Source organism: Callionymus lyra, chromosome 4, assembly GCF_982586985.1.
Source record: "Callionymus lyra chromosome 4, fCalLyr1.hap1.1, whole genome shotgun sequence".
In the NCBI taxonomy this organism is placed as follows: Eukaryota; Metazoa; Chordata; class Actinopteri; order Syngnathiformes; family Callionymidae; genus Callionymus; species Callionymus lyra.
In genome coordinates, this window is record NC_141821.1 from 5,674,210 (window position 1) to 5,686,753 (window position 12,544).

Sequence of the window (12,544 nt, forward strand, 5' to 3'; positions counted from 1 at the left end):
AACACTGAAAAATAGTTCTCCATTTCTAAAATTCAACAACTTAGTGACATTTTACAACTCAAGCCATTTGGATCTCCACCTACCCGACTCCTCTTCTGTCAATCACACAATCTTCAATGATGGTGAAGATGATAATTATCGTAAGCAAGTACGAATCTAGACAGATGCCCTGGTGAACAAAAGCTATTTCAATCCTTACATTTTCCTTAAATGGAGTCTAGTTGAACATTATTTTAGCAAATGTATTTATCTATTTTTTTTTTTTTGTATTGAAACATATTTTCCACCTTTAATTTTATATTTCTTTAAAGGCTTTATATAAAATCACATAGGCAGCAGTAGTACAGCTCCCTTGTGACTCAGCAACAGATCCTTCAAATAGTCCTGGATCCAGATGGTAAACTGAAACATTACCAGTTCCTTATTATAATATCTTGAAATATCAAATTAGCATTAGGTATAATTGTGTGTGTGTATAATTGGCGCGCTGCGTTGCAGCCTACTCCCATCAGTACGTGATTGTGTGAAGCGCTTTGGGTGCAGAGTAAGCATAAAAAAGCGTGTCATAAGTAAGAGTAATTTACTATTAACCATCAATTGTGTGTCTGGACTTTACTAATCTTTGTGTAATCTCAGGGTAAAGGCCCAGAAACAAATATGTTTTCGAGATAACACAAAGGATACAACAAACACACTTGTTTACAGGCCTTCGGGTCACCTTGACCCAGACCTTTGCCTCATGATACCTCATCTGCTGTTTCATGAAGCCTCATCAACCCATTACTACTGAGAAGTTATGACTTTATGACATCTTATCATCCTGGAAAGTTCTGGAAAGTTCTAAAGATACGGCAGTTGCGTCAAATCCAAGATAATTCCTTATTTATGACGACGTGTATTTAAGTTTTATTTTCAAGCAAGTTAAGTTAAATATAATCATCATATTTCTCCCCTTTAAAGCCGGTGTTTCGGTAAGAGTGGCTGAGATACCAGTGTAAGATTTAAATTGCAATAGATGTAAAAAAGGAGCTCGTTCGCCGCTCAACATGCTTGTCTGTCCTCCCTTGGAACTGTGATCCGTCCAAAGTTTTCCAGCAACAACCTTTAAGCCTCAGACAGTTTGGAGGACAGGGGCGCGATACCATTGATTCATCGCGTCGTCTGTTGCTGTTTGTGTCGCCGCTGCGCTATTATCTCACATTCCATCGACACTTCATTCCCCCGCCGCGGCAACCACAACTTTCCTGATGGACATACATTGGCACTCTGATATCCCATAAAAATTCTCCGCCGGGTGATAATTCGGGCGAGAGCAGAAGCACCGGACTGCAGACTGGCACTTTTGTCATGTTAATGCGTCCGCATATAACGCTCTGCAAATAGGATTTACTGTACAGAGCTGCCAATGAAATGGAATTGCAGCCTCATAAAATGTACTTTTAAAGAAATTGTGTGAGGGAACTCTGAGCAATAAATTAAACTCCTCCAGCAGGATTAGATGGCGGGGGAGAAGGAGGGCAGGCAGATAAGTATGCAGGACAGCTGGAAAAGCAGCAGCTCTCAGAGGTCATGGATCGGTTGTAATTCCAACACAACTCCCTCGCAGCTAATATTCCCCCCGTTTTTTATTATTATTTCTGACCGAGTACTCATCAGCAACATGATTGCACACATCCTATGAAGTAAATCTGCATTCAGCTCGGGGAGACAATACTTGTCTAGCCTCTGAATTTGGAAATTCTTTTCTCAGAGGAAAGCTTTTTGGTTTGCAGACGAACACTCTTGGAGGCTTTAAATCATGTTTTCTATCAAATCCTAAATTCATGTAAATACGTGTGTGGGTGTGAAATGCCCTTCAGTTCACATCAAGCTGCGGCTGCTGATATGACCAACGCCTGCGTAAATAAGCCGTCGCTGTGAGAAATCACTTCCTCTTTCAGATTCCTCTTCTCAGGTATTTCTCCTCCACCTCTGGCACCAGTTAACAACACAACCACTCAACCTTCGAGTGTCAAAATCTGAGTGGCAGACTAGTCTAGATGTCTTGATGCAGAGCGCAGCGATGGCGCTCCTTTCTTCCGTCTGACATGTTAACCACGAGAGCCTGAAACGAACCTTTAATTCACTGGCAAAGTGGAAATATTCACGTAGCTCTTTCTGCCAATGAGAGTTGGTAGGTATTGATCTTCCGCTGCATAATCGTGATGCGTTTATATCTCTATTTACCCGGAACTGAGAGGTCTCGGTAGGGAAACGATTTGTATTCATATAAAAAGGATTATGCTGAGGTATAGCTTTATTTACCTGGCGCGTCCCGCAATGTTTTCTATTTACGTGCTCTTCCTCTTGACCTGATCATTCAGCAAAACATATCATATTTGCATTAATTCATATAATATACTGGTACTTTATTTACTTTGTGTTGTTTTAAAGCAAGAGTTTTTTTGCATTTATTTATTTTTTATGTTGTGGTGGCAACACACATTTCCCCAATCAAGGTAATACAATTATTGTCTTTTATTTATTTGTATTTTTCTTCCACATGGTTTGTATCCAACACAATCTTATTACCAGAAGTTCTTGACGGAAGCTTGATTAAAACACTTTTCCTATTAGACTCCACTAGATGTCACTCTCTGATCTATAACCTATGGCTTCGAACGGCTATTCTATTTAAGCCTCAGATCACTTTGGACTGAGTATGCCACCTACAGGCCTCTACAATATGACACTGCTTCATGAAACACATTTTTTACAGTCCCCTAGGTGTCACTCTATGCTCTATAACAGGGGTGGGCAATTAAAGTTCTTCAAGGGCAACATTAAATTCTGTGAATGTTGTTAGGGGCCGTCAAGCGAAAAGAAAGACGGAAAAAAGAAAAGAAAAAAGGACATGCCTAATTAGGCCATGACATTTATTAAGCTAAATAAGCTGCAATTTTATTCTTGTATAGATGAGTTTTTTTCAAAAAATGTCTTCAATTAACTTAAAAAAAATGTTTCGAGGGAATTATATATACACAAAAAATTGCACACAAAAAAGGAGGGAAGTATTATGTGAACATGTAAATGAATAATACTTACAAAATACATTTGTTAATGCAATAGAACCATTTATATATATATATATATATATATATATATATATATATATATGATCATACTTTGACATTAGGAGGGCCGCATAAATACAGTTAAAGGGCCGCACTTTGCCCAGGTCGGCTCTATAATATATATTTTTTAAACATCCATTTTATTTAAAGCTCAATGTCTTTTTAACCGAGGGCGCCACCTACTGACCTCTAAACAAGATGATATTGTTTCATGAGGCCTCATTGACCCATCTCTACTTTTTCCACTAGATGTCACTTTAAACAACTATTGTATTGAAACCTCGTTTTTGCGCTAAGGGCGCCACCTACTGACCTCTTAACAATGTGACACTGTTTCATGAAGCTTCATTAAACAGATTTTTTTTTTTTTTTTTTTTTCGGAGACCACCAGATGTCACTCTCTGCTCTATCTTTGTGGCTTCAAACAGCCATTTTATTCAAAGATGAATGATTTTTAAACTGATGGCGCCACCTACTGACCTCTAAACAATATGAGACTGCTTCGTGAGGCTTAACCACCCCATCACTCTGAGAAGGATTAAAGAAATGTTAAAATAATTGTGAATGGGATATTACAGCAGCTCTCACAGCAAAAAGGGTCCTGGTTTGCTTCCAGCAACCTGTGGTCTTTCGGTGTGAAGTGTGTATGTATATATGTTTGTTCTGGTTTCTTACAACTGTCAAAAACATACCAAAAGTTCTATTGGGAACCTCAAGATTGTCCGTAGTTTGAATGGTTGTGTGTTTTTGTGTGTCCTGCGAGAGACTGGCGTCCTGTCCAGGGTGTCCCCACCTCTCGCCTGAAGAAGCTGGGAAAACCTTCAGTTCCCCCTGCGACCCCCATAAGAGAATAATGATGGAAAAGGAATGAATAAGGAAAACACAAAATAAAGAGGAAAAGAATGTGTAGGATTTTACACATCTTACATTTATTTATACTATCATTTTCCAACTTTCTTGTCATTATTCTGCCTCATTGGTCGTCTTTCTCTGTCTGTTTTTTTTTTACACATTTCACAATAAAATGAAGATTATTGTTGTGTCCACAGAGTCAGTGGTTTCTATATAAACGCCTCACGTGAGGTATGTATGTGTCCTGAAGTTGCTCCTCGCTCCCCTCTACAGTATCTTGAGTTCTCCTCCCTCCCACCTCATGGCTATTTCATGCATCATTTCTCTGTTTAATTGCTGCTGGCTGAAACATTCTCCAGATTTCCCCACAGCTCAGCATTCCTACAGTCCAATGCTATTGAGGCCGTGCACTATTCAATTAGCTCTCGGTAGACTAAACTACGCGGGGTGGGCCAGGACAGTTAGAGTCCTCAATCACGGGAACACCAGCCTGGATCTCAGCCAGACGTCAAGAAAGCACTGCAGCACTACAGAGATGAGATCTGGAGGCAGGACAAAACAGAAAGTATAGCGACATGAAATTAATCACAGAGGATCCCACAAAACAAAGGTTAAATATTGTAGCAGATTATATTGTCCTACATTTAACAAAAAATAAATATATAAATACACACTACTATTGTAAAACTTTTGATTTATTTGTTCTTATCAAATTAATATTTAAGATATTTCTGTCCATAGTGAGCTTACAGTGTATTTGGGATACTCACAAGTTTTACACAAAACGATTTTAAAGCAGGGGTAAAACTCATTACAGTTTATTACACTCATTTGGAACAAGTCTTTGGTACTATTGCTGTATTTCTATGCAATATGCAGACAAAATAAATGTGAATACAACCACTCAGGTGGCATCAGTGTGTTTGTACAAAACTCTCTTTTCATTGAAATATTGACGTTAGAAAATGATCTTAAGCTCCACCCACTGAAAACACTTTCTGTGAAGTTTTTCTGGAGATTAAATCTTGTTTAACATAACTTCATCCATTCTGCTGTGAATGTTCTGAATGCAACATGGGAAAAAAATAATGGATACATTTGTTTGAAGTATCAGTGCTGTGTCTCAAATCGCATACTTCTCTTAGTGACTACTAACAAATTCTCGACAGGTGGTATGTCGAACTTGTATGTATTTTTAAATGTGTTTGGCTTTTGATTGTTCAAGTGATTTGTGACCTTGGTCTAGAAAGATCTTTACAAATAACTATTACTTACATAGTCAGAAAATCAGCATCTGTGGAGTTGTGGGGGTTTTGTGTTCCGGTGAACCGACCCCTCCCCAGCCTCGTACGTGGTGGTGGAGAATGAAGGACAGACACATGGATGAGTTTAAGAAAAATGGAAATTTAGTGAATTATGCAAAAGTCAGAGACAAACTTACGTGAACACGGGCACTAGCAAGCAGAGAGATCTATCGCAGACGTCTTCGAATGCCAGAACGCAAAGTTCTCACAAAATGGTGGATCTTTATAGTAGAATATTCAGGTTAACGCCTCTAGTCAATTGTACATGTCAGTAACTGTAAACACTTGATTCTAAGATGGCCGCCGCACTTGGTCGTCGTAGAAATTCACCAAGGGTTGTTGTCTTCTAGAGAGAGTCTGTTCCCAGCAATTTGCTGGCGAGTGTGAGTTCTCAAACAGGTTCCTACTGGGAATCTGGGATTGTTTAATCTTTCTCAGTGAGTGAAAGGCTTTATCTGACCTGGGCCTGTGCAGTGAATGGATTTTAATGCAAGGCAAGGATTATTTAATATGACTTAAATATGAAAGATTATTAGTTAATGAAGTGACTATTTGAAATGTGTGTTAAATCTAGATGATTGATTACAGTAAAGTTGTCATTTCCTTACAGAGGCAACCCTGGCGAGCGCTCTGCTCAAACACAATCAGGCTGGAGAGAAAATTCCAGGTCGGAAGGCATCATGAAACAAACATATCAGCTCTTCAAATGGATCATAAAAACAAGACTCATTTTAGAACATTCTCTAAATAAAAACAAAAAAAAAAGATTTGCATTTTGGTCTCATTTCAATCTCTATAAATATGATTAATTTTACAAAATGTTGAATTTTAATTGCAAACACAACTTCTTTTTTTTTCCACCCACACCCAGACACAAATACACACCCACAACATACACACAAACACAACGCTTATCTTTTCTCCATTGTGGCCTCTGCGGTCGTAATGGCTCTATCTGCATCACACACACACACTCACACAACCCACAGAGGTATCCAGAGTAATTATCAGGTTGTTAATGATTGCCATGCGTCAGCCTTGCTACAACCATTCATTACAAGAGCTTCTTTAGACCCCTGGCGGGCCTGAGAGACCGCTTATCTCACCCCACACCACTTGTTTGGCTTAATGCAACCTATTAACCGACAAAAGTCCTGATGAGAAGTTTGCCAAACTCCCCCTGAATTTAATCCACTTTGATTTATGATTTTTCTTCCCGTGCAAAGTTTGTCTTCTTCTCCGAGGACGAGCGTTGATCACACTTTAATCACTATGTTGCGCGAGGGTCACGACTAAGCCGCACGCGACAAGCGTAAACATCCCGGCGCGATGGTGACGCAGTCATTGACAGTAAGTCACCCTGTCTAATCCCATCTACTTATACATTCAGTCGCTGACCCGGCGCTGCCGGACCTGAACCGAGGTTTTACCCCGGGATGGAGTGGGTCGATAATGACACTTAACATCAGGGAAGAGACGTGAACGCAGTCATGATAAGGAGCTTCCTTTGTGCATTTTGATACAGTAAGGTGAGTATTTACATTTATCCCTGACCCTATAGTCCCTCTTAAATGATGCTATATACATATCATTTCAGATGTTCGTTTCAGAGATACTAAGGGGTGAAAAAATATGATGCAAAATAGGTTTTATTTTGGACATATTTCTTCAAATTTCATAGGAGAAATTATGTATCAAGTGCGTTAACAAATTTGACTGCGTTTTGTGTACTTCGGTAGTAGTAAAAACGTTGTGTTTCCTTCCGAATTCACCAACTTTCCAACCACTGAAACACTTTCACCAAAAGAATTTGGCCAAAACAAGATGATGTTGGCTTTAAAGTACACAGGTGTTTAAGGTTAGAATCTGAATTATTCTTGTGGTCTTCTTGCATTAACACACATTCATGAGCACACTGAGGTGACACTGCATTTAGGAGATTTAAAGAAACACAATGTTCTTCTTTTAACTTTGTTGCTTCCAAATTATTTTGGGATCGCTATGGTGGGTTTAAAACCATAAGATATATTGAATTGCAAAACACAGAACAGTATTGACTTCTATGGGTTTGATTATGCTTGGCATCTACACCAAGGTTTGTCACCGCGTGTCATCAATCCCGGAAGTCTCCATCTACTAAACCAAACTTAAACAAAAAAATACCAATATCTGCTCCGAGGTTCTCGCCTTCCAGCGAACACAAAACCACCACTGACATAATTACTGTATCATTATAAATGCACCATTGAAAATAACCTTTTATCATCTCTGTTAAATCAATATATTCTGACACATCATTTACACTCATCTCTCTTTACTGGTTCGTATCGACAGCACTAGAGAAGAGAGGCTCTGGACCGTGAGAGGGAAGATATATGATCAAATGTTAGCTTTCGCTTATGTTTGTTTCCTGATTAACGTCTTAATTCGATGACGAGAATTACAAATACACAATTGATCGTTAAACATTTTTAACAGTTTATTTTAAATTAATTTCTGTTCCTCAAAACTTTAGGATTACTTTTGTAATGCCAATGGATATGTATTTTAAAAGTTATCAGATATAGGAACCCCCCCCCAGGTCTGTATATGACCTTCTTTAAATGATAAAGTGAAAACAAGTACTGATCCAATGCAGCCGTTGTAGTGTTTAAAACGAGTTATGTTCTTATCAAACCATTCCGGTTGTCAATCGGTGTATCTGATGAAGAAGGTGTCGCTCTATTAAATTGTCGAACTATAACAGAGCAAAGTCCGGGATAAAAGAAATAGAGTCGTGAACAGGAAACATGGAGCTGTCCGTGGTGCTGACGGTGTCTCCAAACTGTGGACCAGGAAAGAAACGAACACTATTTCAAACACTTTTGTCCCCAAAACTGCCTCCTTGTCGCTGCTCTGCCCCCTCAGGTGTGACGTGGTGGAGTCATGCCACTCATTCTTTTTCTTTTTTCAGTTAAGAGGCAATGCAGGCATGTGAGACTAATATTGGGGTTTTCTTTTCCTGCATTTATTTGTCATATTTGCATCTTTTCTTGCTCCTCACAATTTATTTAAAATATATTTTTAAATAAAGTGGACAAATGCATGTTTAAGCACAGGTATTTTTTTATTATATGTAATAAAATACATGAAACTACAGACCCCTGGAAAAATTTTTAAAAAATATATATATCTATACATTTCGTGGCCACACATTAATTTAAATTGTTTAATTCATGAATGGCTGTTCATGTCATCGGCCAGTATCAAAACTCTGGAACACTTTATCCATTCAACTGCGACAGTTTGACTCTTGACATTTTCAAATCACTACTTAAATCACACCTCTTCAGACTGACTTATTATTTGTAATAATGTATGTGTATTTTTACTGTATATTTACTGTGTATTTTCAATGTTTTATTGTGCTGCTTGTATCCTCTGTAAGGCATCCTTGGGTGTCTTGAAAGGCGCCATCAAATAAAATGAATTATTACTATTATTATTATTAGTATAGCTCATGGCTAGACAATATGGTGCTTCACAACAAGATACTGGGTTTGAGACCCATTTTTACCTGATTGTTTTTATAGTGTTACTGTGTGTAGAGAATTAAATATTTAAGTATTAGTCTCAATAGGAGACATTGTTTTGAGGAATAACTAGACATTGAATAATAGGCTAAATCTTGTTTTCTTCTTTTAGACATTATACATATTATTCCACCATAACGGAAGTTGGTTCTGTATAAATATCCAGGTTTTTAACATGTAATATCTATCCTTTAGTCCAAAAAATGGTAGTAATACTAGGTTAGTACATTCTGCAGAATAAACTCTCCGGTGTCAATAATGTAAGAATAAAAACAATGTCTACACAAAAAGAAAAACAGTTGTTTAGTTATTCCTCAAAACATTATCTTTAAAAAAATTGCGTATAAAATGACAAGAACTAGACGGATCTCAAACAAGGAACATTGAGGTAAAGATGACATCAATGACTTATTTCTAAATAAATGTATAAATAAATATATAAATACTTAATAAAATGCATAAATATGTAACAAAATGTATAAATAAATGTTTGGATAAAATTTCAATATGTCAAAATGTGTAAATACAAATAAATGACTTCTGAAAACATTTTTGTCAAAGAATGGAGCTGTTTTACGTATAAATAAACATTTTGTCATTTATACATTTTTACATTTATTTATACGTTTTTACCTTTATTTATTCATTTATACATTGTGTCTTCTATTAATTTAAACATTTATACATTTTAATATTTATTTATACATTTATTTATACATTTTGAAATGTATTTATTCTTTTTGTCCTCTATTTATTTATACATTTATACATTTTGACACTTATTTATACATTTATACATTTTGACACTTATTTATACATTTATACATTTTGTCTTCTATTAATTTATACATTTTAATATTTATTTATACATTTATTTATACATTTTGAGGTGTATTTATACATTTTGTCCTCTATTTATTTATAAATTTTGACATTTATTTATACATTTTGTCTTCTATTTATTTAGGTATTTAAACATATATCATTTATCGTCCTTCATAAAACTGCCATCCATGAATTAAAACCATGTCAGGTCTGCGGCTCCGTATTAATCATCTAAAAGGAAATAATTTAGAATAAATTCAGGCACTTTTAATTCATCTCTTCTGTCTCTTGGCTTAATGGCCCCTCCTTGAATACGATGTGGCCCCATAGGGAATTCAATTACCGACTCTTAAACTAAATTGTTGATAAAGTTGAGCTAATTATTAATACATTTTAAACATCAAATGGGGAATATTTTTGATTTTCGTTTCCAATATCCAATTTAAAATCAAATTATTTACAGACAAAAAATATTTAATAGTTATTCTCTGTTTGGTATCTTTAATACATTTCTTTTTTTTAATTCCTTTTTTTCCTCGATGAAATGCTATTCACAGGTGTATTGAATTGTATGGACAAAATATACTTTATATAGTCGCCGAAGGAGGAGGAGAAATGTTTCCATTTTCCTACAGGGAAGAAGAAAAATGTTCACTTTGCTTTACACTCTTTTGTATCTTAATGTGTGTCTTAAAAAAAAAAGATAAATGGGAAACATATTGATTTTATACAACTTTAATATTGTGCACTATATTAAAAAATAAATGAATAAACAGGATCATTTTATAATTGAACTCAATGTTAAATCAATGTGTTGATAAGTGGTATCAATAAACTATGGGAAACTATTGTTTGAATTAAAACGTGTTGTTTCTCAAACATTTGGACGACACAACTACACTCAACCACCTACACTACTTGCTACTTGCAAACATTCATACAAACACAATGAGGGCATGTTTCTTCTCTGTTCCTCAAACATTGATCTGTAAAAGGGCAACGAGGCACCAGAGAGCAGTTTAGAAGCAGCAGGAGAAGCAATAAGTGGTTTGTTCATCGTCCCCATCTGTCAAATCGGAGATTTTTATCCAATTTTATCACCCTCTTCAAAAAACATCCATAACTCCACCAAGACCTGGAATTTCACGAGCACGACATGGTTTTTCTAACTGCTCTCACCGATAAAATAAAAGATCGCTAACAAGAAAAAACTTCATTTCAAAGACATCCATTGTAATAAAAAATACATTTGGGAAAAAATAATTCACTGAAAATAATAGAAAGTATCATTATTAAAAATAGATGGTCATTGGGGTGCAGTGAAAATCAGGAAACCAAGGCCGAACACAGATACATTAAAACAACTGCGATAAATACATTACATTAGTGGCTATTACTGTGTAATTACCTCACCAAAACCAAGGCATTACAATTGCTTTACATTCTTCAAATAATAATTACATTTTGAAAATGTTTTTTTCAACACTAACATTTCAACAATACATAATATAAAATAAAATGGACATTTTTTTGTTGCAATCAAACTAAACCAAACTCAAGACTTCAGGCCTATGATGTGCTCTGTTGAAAGATTTGTAAAATTGTTAAACAATTTCTTCCATAAATACAAAACACAATTAAATAATAATGTGTTGGAAAACATCTGCTAATATCGTACTCTTCTGCCTGACATGTGAGAACGTTTCAATGGATTGTTGATATTAGGAAAGCGCATAAATAAACATTTGTAAGACCAGAAAATAATTATAATTAATAATAATAATAAGTAAAAATGCTTTAAAAATAATAAAAATAAACAATAAGCAGAAAAAATGTTAAAAATGTGTTTTCTGTATGTAAGTTTGTAGCGTTCAGCTAAGTTTAACCTTTTGTTACAATATATCCCACGCTCTTAAATGCACCATAACTTTCCCCGACACTTTCAAATTAATCATTTTCTTCTGACAAGCAGCGAAACTTAACTCGACTACTTTCTATCACCAAAGTATTCCGTGTTGATTTATTAACTCGTGTTAATACGAGAAGACAACGAGAATGAGACATAAACTTGTTCCCGAAAATGCACTTTTGAGTAATCTTTGGCTAAATAAAATGACAAATTCATAGATAATTTGATAAAGAAAGACAGAAAGTTGAGGAAAATTAAGAAAAAATAAGGAAAAAGTGCTGAACACACAGAATAAACTCCAGACCGTGAAGAGAGTTTTCAGTTGTGACTGTAAGTGACTTGAGCCGGTTGGCAACAAGCGGTCATGTATCGGCTGTGGCCAGTGTTGTGGTGCAGCTGCCGGTCTGAGATTGCTGGAGGCCACGGCCGTACAGCTGCAACACTCTCTTATCAACTGTGTGTGTGCGTGAATGAACCTCACACTCTGTAGTTTTTACAGTAAGCCGTGGAAGCGCTTCTGTTACGATGTTTGTCAGCATCCCTCCAGCACCTGGGATTGAAGGATGCGGCTCTACGTGGCAATAACCCGCTTCCTTTGTCAATCCACTGAATCAAAATGTGCTTTTTCATGACATAGTTGGCAGCAAGACTTGTTTATTTATAGTTCCGTGTGAAAGCCTTGACACGCTTTGAGGATATTTCCGCAGGTCAGTGTCTCTGTTAGGCACCAAAGCTCTGCAATTAGTCTTAAAACGTGATTTATTACCAGTGGGGATTGATTTGAGGAGATTTCTGGCTCACAAAAACCACCAAAGCTGCTCCACCAGTTGACATTTTTCAGAGTCACACAGTATGTGGTATTTGTCGTTTCTCTTGCCAAGTGAAGACTCCCTGTTTAACAAATTAATACAGATGGAAATAGATAGATTGATAAAGTTGGTAATATCTGTACTAGAACATAAAACAGCG